Below are 12,137 nucleotides of genomic sequence, written 5' to 3' on the forward strand. Positions count from 1 at the left end.
CTTGAGATAAAATATCTATATTGGTTTTTGCGATGATGTGGAACTATGTAGAAATACAAAATACAGTTTGATTTTTTGAATACATTTCGTTTTTATATTAAATTACGTTTAAATTCATGACTGAGAACCAACATTATTTAAGGGTAATTTTAGAAAGGTTTTTTTCTGTATATTTGTCTGAATACTGAGGTGATTTTAATTTTGAATTGCGGACATTTAAATGCCATTTTGCCGTTTATAATAAGTTTATTAATAATATACTTAACCATATCATATTTTCTACTCATAGAAAACATATTCTTAAAAAAGATCCAGCAAAGCATTCTTATTTCTCTACGTAAAAAACGATATTTGCAAATCATTAAAAAAAATATCCCTCATTTAAAAGTAGTGTGTGAATTTCTAAACATATACAAATAGGCGGCATATGCACCGTACTCCTATCAACAAATTGGCAAATGGCTACCCTCGTAAACCGAGACAAATCATTACCCGCGATATAAATGTAAACCATTACCACCCCTATTGCAACCTCCCCGAGTCGTAAAACCCCAATAGCTGAGGGCAGTAAATCTGGCAAATTAAAATGCAAGCCTGGAATTAAAAATGAAACAAATGACGTCACGCGATAAAACGCGGGGTGGGGCGCGGTTTGATGGCGAAACGGCTTAAGTTATATTAATCATAAAATGTCTGTGCCCTAATAGTCATAACAATGATAATATGTAAGTGGACGTAAAAAGTTTAAATGTTGACCGTAAGTTTTTATTCAAATTCCATGAATATTCATGAGGACTGCCCCATAAAATGAAGGCAGTTACAGTAGGGAACAGAATGCATAAAAGTGCTTATGTCAACTATTAAAACATACATAAAAACGCGCACATAAGTTAGTTTGTAATTTCCTTAAAATTTAAGTACTGAGAATGTTAGTTCTTTGTTCCTTAAGCGTCATGGCATAGATGGCATGGCATTCTCTCGAGTTACGTCATCTATCCCATCAAAGAAATTCCGCCTTTAGATTCCAGATCCTGGAACGCAGGACTGATTACATGTCCATATCACAATCAAGTAAATATATCAATTCGTTACGCTGCCCTATGTATCATGGGTTTACGCACCCTATGCTATACGTCAGGGATTAAATTTTTTAATGATTATATTTGTAAGAGATAGTTAAATCGGGTAAATGTTCGGGTAAATAATAAGTTCACGGTGACGCCACGGTTCAACAAAAATATTCAAATATTTAAATGACCTTGCACAGGTTGATCGAAAGTTAGTAAAGACAACTTTTTCAAATAAAAAAAATATGACATAATTAATTTCCATTATATTCTGAAAAAACATAAACCTTAAATGTATCACTGAAGTATCAATTCTTTTTTACTCGCACCACACCTGAGTGCAACAGTTTTGAATTTCGAATGAGTGCAAAGGCTAAGGCTCAATATTCGTTAAGTCGCAACTTAATTTTCTCTAAATCCATTTTACGTAATTGATTTTTTCTTAAAACACCGTTTTCGCACTGAAAAAAATTCTTCGATATAATTATATGGTTTAAAAAAAAATTGATATTGAAAGGGAAGGAGTTAAAATCCTTTTTTTTCCATAACCATATATTCTAAAAAAAAATATATTTTATTTTTATTTTACTTTTTTTTTAATTGGCCGTGAAGGTACGTGTGATCTCTCCTGTGGTCGACCGGTGAATTAATTATGCGTTGTATATCCTTAAACTCTACCGTATGGGAACATTTGTGCAGCATAGATCACAATAATACTGTGAATTTGGCTAGTTTAAATATCCCTCTGAAACGGATAAAACGGTTGATTGAAATGTCCGATAAAAACACTTAAACCTTTTACACTATGGATGCACTTGTCCAGCGTAGGTTACAATAACACTATGGATCATTTGGCTATTTTGAATATCCCTCTGAAACGGATAAAACGGATTATTGAAATGTCCGATTATCCGATGGTGCCAGTACCGCCACGAACCTCGCGTGACCGCGAGACGTTCTGGACCGCTAAGGGAACGCCAATTTCCAAAATTGGACGATAATTATTGACCTTTAAAACCAAAAGTCGGAATGGTCCCGCATCAGAACTAGCCACGCTCTTTCCGCGGCGAACCGGATATACAATAATTGTTGTTTCTTTTTGTGGAATGATCGAGTGTTTACGAGAATAGTCTCGCCGGGACAATAGTAGGTACCTACACATTTCCTACAAAATGCGTGCAAGCGGATCACGTTGTTTGGATACATTTATCAATTTGATATTCAGAGCAAATCGACAGAGATTTTATCTCGATTTCTCTGACTTACACGAATTAAAATCAGCATTTTGGAAGAAAAAAATTAACATGGTTCCTTAGATTTAAGTTTCTTACTAAAATTTATTGCTGAAACTGTATTTTATATAATAAAATAACAAAAGTATTTTTTTTTACATTTTATTATTTTTTTGACCAGTAACCGGTTTTCACCATTACGGATATTATCAGACTGTTTAAAAGTCTGATGATAATATTGTTTTATTATTCATATATTGACGCTAAAACGTAATTTTATGTCCAAAAACAACATTGAATACTAAATAAAAATCAATTATATTACAAACAAATATAAACAATAAATAATAACTATAAGTCCCTCTCCAAGCACAAGAAGTTAGCCTCTTATTGGAGAGATTAGCGTCATTAATTTTAAGATTGTAAAAGCATTAATTCTAGAAAACGAATTGAAATTAAAAAAAAATTAACCATATTAAATAAATAAAATAAAAATACGTAACGCTTTCAAAGTCCTTATCATTGTCAGCGGGTCATTTAAGGTGATACTAAAAAGAAGGTAGACTGTCGCCCAGAGCGATGACGACAGCGTAATTAATAGCCCTACAAGAGGATTCTAACCCTGACGAGCATACCGCCCTAACTAACAAGCCAACCCCTTCATCTATGACCCTCCCCCAAGCTCTTGAGGAGCAACACCAGGCAGACTATTGCCACTCCAACAAATCCACATTTTCACTTCTAATATTTCGAAGTACTCAATCTTTTAATAGCAACTGAAATTAATAATACCCGATGAAAAGGTACAAAAAATAAAAATGGCTTACTGCATCACAACCTAGATGTTGAATTTCCCCTACTTTCGTTATTTTTCCTCATCCTCAATGTAAATCGTGACAGTACTTATAAAAAGTTAAACAATTCGTGGAATAGTCGTTTGTCGGTCATCTGCCGTACCACGCCGCACGACGCACCGCAAGTACCTAGTGTGACGAGACCTGTAATCACCATACACCAGATTACAGTGAACACTAATATATAGGGAAAAAAACATTAACCCGATAGTAAAAAGCTGTCGTATAGACCTAATTGCCACCTATAACTTAATAACATTAGGCCCATTGGATTACGGTCCCGGCGATATTGCTATAATTAAATAGAGCAAATACAGACATTTCTCGATTTTCGAGATGTTTTTTTATACTGTCATACAAAAATAGAAAAGTGTAATTTTATTTTAATTTTTTTTTTTAAGTACGCATACATATTTTTATATGTATTTATATGTATGTATGTATGTATATATATATATATATATATATATATATATATATATATATATATATATATATATATATATATATATATATATATATATATATATATATATTTATATATATATATATGTAGATATTTTTAGATATAATAGCTCTTACTTACTTTTATAGCTGACTCGCATTCCCTTCTTCCCAAGTCATCCTCACCAGTTATGCGGGTAACCTGGAAATAGCAAATATTAATTTCTAATTTTTAAAATAAATCATTAATATAATAATAAAACATCAGTTAAAAATTTCGTAAAGCATGTATATCAAATAAATTAAAACCATATCGATGTTCAATAATAGACAGAATGGTGAACGTTACATACGTGTATACAGTGATCACTTGAGCCAGCCAAATGCCAGATCCTAAGCCCTGGGATACTCAGACATCCATCTTCTTTCGTTTTGGTTTGAAAACATTTCGTAAGGTTACATTGAAATACTTCAAACCCTTTTTTGAGAAATATGAAGTAAGAATCATTTAAAAGTAATGATTTGTTCTTCATGTGACCGATTCATAATCGATTTTTAACCAACAAACACGCACACGTAATATTATTTTGAATAAAAAACAAAATACCATTTTTTCATCCTTACGATTGTTGTACTCCATTATTTGAAATAGTACATGCATAATTTGGTATTTTTTTACACACATAGTTCGTACTTGTAGCCTTTATATGGGGTGGTAATTATGTGGTTACGAAATCAGATAAGGGTAGCTAGGCAACCCCAACACACAACAGCTGATACGATCTGCACTGAAACTTGACGCAAGGGTTGTGTTTAATGCTTTCTTTGCTCTCCCTGTATTATTACTCAGACTGTAAAATTAACGGTTTAGTGTTTATTACCGAGAATTAACCCTCCACCCTTTGTTTAAGTATTTCTTCGTGACTTCAAATTAATGGGAGGTTATAATATAAGTTAAATCCACTGAACAGCGAAACTGTAAAATGTTTTTTTATATTTCTTAGAAAAGAGAAAAAAGCAATAAATGTTATAAAAAAAGAGAAATTTTGTAAGTACATAAATACTGGATTGATTATAGAGATTGTTATCAAGATATATCAAATATGCTTCACAGAGATGAAGTAATTTATGAGAAGGGTACGTAAAATTCAAAGTCATTCACATAATTTTCATTTTCCCTTTGGGTCTGTAAGACATTCAAAATACTTAAGATACCAATCCTTTTGTATGGAACTGAAGTATGGAGTACGTAAAATTCAAAGTCATTCACATAATTTTCATTTTCCCTTTGGGTCTGTAAGACATTCAAAATACTTAAGATACCAATCCTTTTGTATGGAACTGAAGTATGGAGTTAGCTAAATTTAGTCGAAATACGTTCACTCAAATAACATTCACATAAATTCCATATTCCTTTCTAAATAATTTTTTCATCTTTGTTACAATTTCAAATATCTTAATTGATTACTTAAATTTTTTGGTAAGGCACTAAAATACGTATAAAAATAGTCATTCTATTCGATGAGTTTGTTTGTTATATATTCTGTTTTGGTCATAATTCTTTTATTTTAAAAAATGGTTCTAGTAATACTCGTACATCATGTTCACTGCACATAAATATATATATGCAGGTAGTTGTAGGCAGGAGCTACCGAGAAACTACTCGGGAACACGTCTGGAATAATAAATGATCAATTCACGTTACTGTTGGCAGGAAGAAGTAAAGGAGTCACCATAAGTACAGAGCAAGTCAAAAAATTAGAAACCACACATGAAAAATATTTTATTTGAATGTTCTCTTACTACATTGTGTTTCAATATAGATACAAGTAAATGAAACTCTAAATGTCCTAACTATTGCTAATATTATCATGAAATTATTATATTAAATATGAAAAAAATATTTCATTTGATGTTCTCTTACTACGTTGTATTTTATTATAGATACAAGCAAATAAAACTCCAAATATCCTAACTATTGCTGATATTATCCGCTATATATACCTGTAATTCATCTTTTATTCTATTCTTTTCCACATATATCAATAATTCTGTTCACCCTGCGTTCCTTAACTTATGTTATCTGCATCCCATCAAACATATTTCACTCGGTGTTCGAATCAAGAGAGCAAAACTGACTGATAACTGAAATCATGCAATCAGTGATCAAGTTAGTAGCGCAACCATCCAATGAGGCACTATTTAATGCAAAAAGGGATCAAATATGTATTAGAAGCGACTGTACAGTCATATTAAAATTGCGATTATTCACCACATTTTTTCACATCTTATGATCCAACTTATTGCATTTAAAATGTTTGTAAAAAACCTTAAGGTATGATTTATGGAAAAAAGGATGAAAGATTTTTTTTAACTAATTAAATATAAATTAACAAATAGTGAGAGTAAAGTGGATATTGTATTTATATATATTTAGTGATCAAATTATAATAAAAATATCAACCATCGCAAATTTTAATATTTTTTTTAATCGTCTACATTCCTTTATATTATTTGACTTTTCTGAAAGGCGGCCGTATTACAAAAATATGTTTAAAGTATTAAGTTTTTCAAATGCAAATGAAAAGAAATAAAAAAATTATATTCTCTTTTCTTAAATGTTTTCCGCAGATACTTTGTGGCACATGTTATAATAACTTTATAAAATTAATTACCTTTGTTTTCACCACTTTTTTCGAAAAGTTTATTTATTTTATACAGATATTAAAAAATGATATTCTCATTCAAAGTCACGAACATATTGATTTTCTATATTACTGAAATAAATTTGTAATAATATTTATGGGCGTCAGTGTATTCGTCACCGATCATGTAGCGACAAGAATAAATAATGAAGGTGAAGCGACCATTTGATGGTTTATTGGGAACTCCTATAAATATTTTATTATTTATAGGTACCATATTGTTACATTCACTCGGAAGTTTAACCGATAACTAGTAATAACTCTTTAAAATTTGTGTCCAGTTACCGATACGTTATTTGTAACTTCTAGGTTACTAAACTAAGTAGCTTTCACAATGCTTACCTCAAACAAGTTATAAAATGTGAATAGCTATTATTTTTCATGTTGATTTTCCCTAATGCTAAATGGATACTCTCGACAACTTTTACTAATCATATTGATTTAAATCAATATCAGTTTCACGAACTCTCAATAAAAATATTAATCATATTATTTGTTTAATCAGAAGTATTTAAATAAAACTGTTTATAATACCTGATTTAAATAGCAGTCAGAGTAAACATTGCTAATAGGTACATTACGAAGCATGATTCATGCACAGTCAACACGGAGTAGAAAGCTGATATGTGACAGTATTCATTAATGCGTTCTATTCTCTCTGCCTACCCCAGGAAAGAAGCGGCATGATGGTCAGATTTTTAGTTCACAACATATTGTGTGTGTCTAAATACTTGTTTACAAAGAAGGAAGAATGGAGAAAAATAGAAGTTTGGGTATCTGGGTATATGGATAACTGGTCAAATTATAAGCCTACCAAAAATTTAAAAACATGTATTCAGGTGTTTTCCAGTATGTAAAATAATGCAGTTAGAAGCGTGCGTGCGTCCAAATAAAATAACCTCTGCAAAATAAAAGCTTTTGCAATCCAGCCATAGATGGCTCCAGTGAACTCACACCTACAGTGTCATGAGAATTATGATATATGTAGAGGTTCCAACAAAAAAAATAGTGTGGTTGTTAATCATGGATAGAATGGTGAATTTTGCACGTGTGTAAAGTAATCACTTAACCATCCTATGACAAATAATAATCCTTGTAAATTCCCAGACTTCCAAATTCTTCTTTATCTATATTGAGATGTTAAAATTCTAGTTAGTTAGAATTAGAATAATCTAGTTGGAAGATATTGCTTTTCCGCTTTTCTTATTACTATGCTAAAGTACCAGTAAACGTACTCCATTTTACATAAGTAATGGACTAAATGCATAAATGTTGTCTCTTTGAAACGCTTCGATAATTTTCGACGCAAAGGACAAGATAATCACACGAAATATTTTCAGAAGGTAAAAAGCTTCTTAGAATAATCGTTTCTCATGGATAATTCAACCCATAAATGATTCCATAGAAATTCTGCATTCATATATCCGTAATATAATCAATACTTTGCATTGTAACATAGTTCCAGGAAATATTAAAGTGTCGCGAGTTATGCTATGAAGGCGTTGGAAATTCTAAATAATCTAGTAGAAGTAGATACACAGAAGACTAAGCAATATTGTTTAAGATATTGAAGTCTTGTAAAAAGCAATTTGCTATTTATTTTTAACATAACAAAAAACTTATTTCTATTATGTCATGGGATTAAATATGTCATTTTAGTATCAATTTTCGTTATTTTTATTTTTTTGACAGAAAAACTATATGTTTGTATTAATATTAATTTTAGTATTTATTAATCATATATAGGCAATGAATGAAAAAGGTTAATAATAAAAATTTCCAAATACGAAAATGGCGTTTTTTTCAACAAACAAAAACATAGAGTAAATAATTCAAAATTTCTCTTTATTATCATTGAAAATTCCCTTAAAAGTAACAAACTTCTTTTTTTCTGTAGACTTCCATACAAAATATATTATTAATTTAATGAAATACTAAAAAATAACGAATTGTTACCAAAAATGTAACCATTTTTTGTTGTTTTTATTTTAAGTCGGGTTTTGTTCTTGCCCGTAAGTTGATGTCTCTTTCATAGCTAAATAAAATACACATGCTACAAATATCTGTCAAATTATTACATATTAATTTGTCCACTTAAACAGTGTAGTTGTTTTTACATTTGTCTCTAGTGCATGAGGTTCCAATGTTTATTTTCAAGGAGTTTAAATAAGATAGTAGTATTTTTTTATTTAAAAATTATTTCATACTAGCTGCACCCGACCACTTTTATTTCATTCTATACAATACTTTACTCCTATTCATAATTTAAATCAGCACCTAGTTAGAGCATTATAGATAGTATGTTAAGTTCTGCTGACCCTTCATGACCTCTCAAGTGGCTTCAGCCACACTCTGCGGAGATGGATAATAGATGATGGAGCCTCAATCTATCAACAGGCAGTTGACTTATTAATATTTCTTAACGAGTGAAGCCTTATAAAATTAAATTAAAAATCTTCAACTGCGGTTATTCATGAATAATAATTTAACAGCTGTTGAAATTGATCAGCGAATATCAAATTTATTTTCTTAAGTCGCACTAAAAATTACGCCAAAATTACGAAAATGCGTTATGCCTTCTTTAAAGTCTCCACTCGTTTGCGAGTGATTTTGGCTTAAATAAACAAAATATATTCAAATAACAATAAATAAAATATATAAGAGGAGATAAATAAAGGAAGAAAAAACAATAACAATATTTAACCGACATTAAGGAAAATATAAAAAAAACTATGAATACTTTTATAAAACCTTTTAAATAACTTTTTTTTAAATCATTATGGTAATATGAGTTCTCTAGATGCACTTTTAATAAATATTTATCGATGTTTTTAAAAATTATTCTTAATACGATTTACATACAAAAAATCTAAAATTTAGAGATCATAATTAATTTTTATTTTAAATTATAATAAAGTTTTAAAAATACAACTTAAATATGAGTATCTGAAGTCACTTAAAAAATTAATTAAATATTTACTTTTTACTACTTATTTAAGTATGTTCAATTAATAACTTTTCTAAAAAGAGATTACAATAGGCATTAATAGAGAATAACTGAACAATCTAATTACAATGATGGAAATTCTAGACATCAAGTAAAACAATGTATTTTGTTTTTGTTTCCATCAGTAATCAGCGTTACTTTTTTACTAACTTAAAATTATTACCTCGAAACAGACCTTCACCTAATGTTATACAACTAAATCCGCGTGAAATTTAATGACTACATTACATTAAGACTTTATTTTTGTACGTTTACATATTTATTATTTTAATATCCTAGAAATACAAATCAACTACTATTTTATAATTTTTTTACTATAGGCATCCTTGCGGTGTCGTCAGGAGATAAAAGATAGTTGATCGCGTCTTGTTTCCATCTTCTTGATGATGATGTGTTGAACTCAGCAGCCTTAAACAGAGGCATCAGGAAATCCACAGGTTTTATAACTCCTGTGAATTCTCCCAGTGCCAAGGTTTAAAGCTACCTTTGTACGCCTCGTTTCTTCCTTCTGCTGAAAATAAAAACATTTCAAATAGGTCCTTCTAGTGTTTTTTCTATTATGCAAATTGTATCTAGAATTAGGACTTTTTTAAAGTGATATATCCATGTATGTACCCTAATAACTTATTTCATTAATTTAATGTGACTTATTCTTCACGTCGCACAGCAAATTGCAAAAATATGTTGTGTTTAAATATTACGCATAATTATTTTGACCTTAAGGATCTGATTTCTATAGAAGAGGTGTAGGATTTTTCCCTTTTTCCCTTTACCCCTTTTTTCCATTTTTTCAGTTTGTCCATTTCCCGCAATAACCAGTTTCACATATATCCATCATCAGTTATGTGTTTCCTGATGTATTTCTTCGCTAAAATCGTCTATAATATACTTTAAATATAAGACTCCTAGAACAAAAGTCTGGAACGCAGGTTTGATTACCTTGCATTTACATAATCAATGATCAATTAGCACTGCATCCAGCAAATACAGGGTTCTACGCAGTGATAAGTTAAAAAAATAATTTTTAAGTTTGCTCACATAAATTTACGTACTTATAATATACTTGTATATCATTAGATTCTCATTCGATTTCATCATCGTTATTTATTTAAAGTAACCCATGATTAGTGTATATAGTCAACAAAAGGACCAATCATTGACCAAATAACAAATTAAATATTTCACATATTACGTAGTATTTCATTGTGAATTTTACAATACTGCATGCTAACATTATTCATATAAATGTTTGAAGAGTACAAATATTTAACCTTTTCTTTACAAAAACACAATAGACAAGTAGACAAAATATATTATAACATACTAGAAGAAAAAAGTACAAGACTGTTAAAGGGAGTTCAATATTTTTTCATTAATTTGTTAAATACTTATAAAATATTAGTATATAAAAAGAGAATATCGGAAACTATATGGGAGATTAGTTTATAGAAGACAGAAATCATTTTTAATGTTTTAATTGCGAGGGAATTTGGATAAAATGTTTTATTAATACAAAATAAGAATGTTTAGTTTTAATACTTTATAGTATTTGTGTAATTGATTTTATATTTTATAATTAAAATGTAACTTTGTTTGAAAATCACTATAATATCTAAAGTGATTTTATAACAAAGTTACATTTGAATTTTGAAATGGAAAATCACAAAGTTAGTGCTTCAAATGTAAATTAGATTTTATATTTTATTTTATTTTTAATGGCGTAGTCACTTTGTATCACGCATCATTTAATATGATGTAATGTATATGTATGCGATTTATATACGTAGAATAAATCATTACTGAGTTATGAAAAAACGATAAGTTGCTTGTTATTTAGAGCAAATATACTCAATAGAAAAATAAACAAAGCTCAGACATGGACACGATACGCACTCAGAAGCGTACTTTGAATTTAAAGTCAATATTGGACTTAGTACAAAGGTAGGCATAGCGGTATAGCTATACTTAAAGTGAATATCAAAACTAGTAGCCGTATCAATATACATTTTCATATCACTGAATGAAATAAAGGAAAATGATCGATTGATTATATTCAACAAAATTTTATATATATTTTTTTAATTAATTTGCATATTTTAAGTATTTAACAGCAATTATATGAAATATAAATTTATTAAATTAATCAAATATCTTTCAAATCGTTGTTCACAAATGCTGGATATGCTTCACATAAGAGTTATGTATATCAAGATTTTATTGTTCAAGGTACTTAGATGAAGACATTTATTGAGATGGAAACATAGATGTCTGAGTACATTTTCTGAGTTGATTTCATTGATCACTTTATGACAAAAAAATACCATTCCACCAATTAATGAAAATCATATTTTAAAAAATTTGGAAACGTATTTATTGATTAACATCATTAAGTAAAAACACTATTTATATTTTTGTTAAAAAATTCGTAGGCTACATCTATACCTCAACATATTTCACCAATTCAACTTCAACGAATTCCATTTAGGCGATTTGCAAGAACTATTATGAAATGTAAAACATGAAAAATACGATTTTATTAATGAATTCGGCAGTTAAAATTGTGGTAAAATCTTTACATTTTTAATATAAGTTTTACTTAGTAATGTGATGCGGAATGCATTGAAACACGTGTTACGATAAACTTTAAGGAAATAGTTGTATGTATCAAGTAAAACTTAAATATGTATGTATTTTTTTTTAAATAACACAAAATATTAAATTTAGTTTTTTTTCGATGTCATGCTGATTAAATATGAATTGATGAAGTGTCGAGAATTCCTCGAGGTCCTGTCACCTCTTAGCACGTCCCACTAGTGCTAGCTACCGAC

The 12,137-nt window shown here is 29.4% G+C and overlaps 1 protein-coding gene across 4 annotated transcripts in view; it reads right to left on the reverse strand.

Annotated features, from left to right (window-relative positions):
* LOC148309167 (uncharacterized) overlaps positions 1-12,137 on the reverse strand; it is a 308,399-nt gene that overhangs the window by 22,691 nt on the left and 273,571 nt on the right. For all 4 annotated transcript variants that reach the window (XM_088260563.1, XM_088260565.1, XM_088260562.1 and 1 more), the window contains exon 4: positions 3,740-3,799. The gene's annotated coding sequence lies outside the window, so the exon portion shown is untranslated. The remainder of the gene's footprint in view (positions 1-3,739; positions 3,800-12,137) is intronic.

Source organism: Brachycentrus maculatus, unplaced genomic scaffold, assembly GCF_059751285.1.
Source record: "Brachycentrus maculatus isolate JH-2025_06_01 unplaced genomic scaffold, ASM5975128v1 h1tg000138l, whole genome shotgun sequence".
Taxonomy (NCBI): Eukaryota; Metazoa; Arthropoda; class Insecta; order Trichoptera; family Brachycentridae; genus Brachycentrus; species Brachycentrus maculatus.